Genomic DNA, 919 nt, shown 5'->3' on the forward strand with positions numbered 1-919 from the left:
AATGGGTCTCATTCCTTACTCACACTCAACAGGCAATGAAACTAACACAGTAGCCTCTTGTTGTTCTCCCTATTTATCCTCAAATTCAAGGATTTGGACAGCACAGGAATCTCATTTTCTTGTTACTACTGGATGAGTCTGCATTTTTATTTATTTTTTCCACAACACTAGAGATGAAACTTATCCAGCTATATCACTGACCCATTATGTTTGTTCGTTTGTTGTTTTCATATTCTCTGTACAGGGTTTCTCTGTATAGCTCTGGCTATCCTGGAACTCACTCTGTAGACCAGGCTGGCCTCAAACTCAGAAATCCACCTGCCTCTGCCTCCCAAGTGCCAGGATTAAAGGTGTGCAGCAAAACCACCTGGTTCATCTTCCCACTTTTTAAAAAATAAGTTTTACCATGTCTTTGCATCTATATGGGACAGCTTTCAGCTTCACTTTTAGGTTTTTGTTTGTTTGCCTCTTTGGTTTTTGGAGACAGGGCTTCTGTGTGTAGACCTGGTTGTCCTAGAACTCATTTTGTAAACCAGGCTGGCCTTGAACTCAGAGATCGACTCCAGTGCCTCCTGAGTGCCTCCTGAACCACCCAGCTTCAATTTAGTATTTTTATAGGACTCCTGAGTGTGTAAATGAGTGGCCTCTGACTCTTGTGCCTTGTCTTGGGGTCTTTTCCTTCTGTTGGTTTACTTTATCCAACTTCAACGTGATAGGTTTTTTTTTCATCTTATTATATTTTATTTTGCCAAAAAATATAAAAAGGGCCCAGTGTGGTGGTACACCTTTTTAATTCCAGCACTCCAGAAGCAAAACCAGGCAGATGGGTGTGAGTTCGAGGCCAGCCTTGTCTACAAATCAAGTTACAATATAGCCACAGCTGTTATACAGAGAAACCCTGTCTCAAAAAAAAAAAAAA

This window comes from Mus caroli, chromosome X (assembly GCF_900094665.2).
Source record: "Mus caroli chromosome X, CAROLI_EIJ_v1.1, whole genome shotgun sequence".
In the NCBI taxonomy this organism is placed as follows: domain Eukaryota; kingdom Metazoa; phylum Chordata; class Mammalia; order Rodentia; family Muridae; genus Mus; species Mus caroli.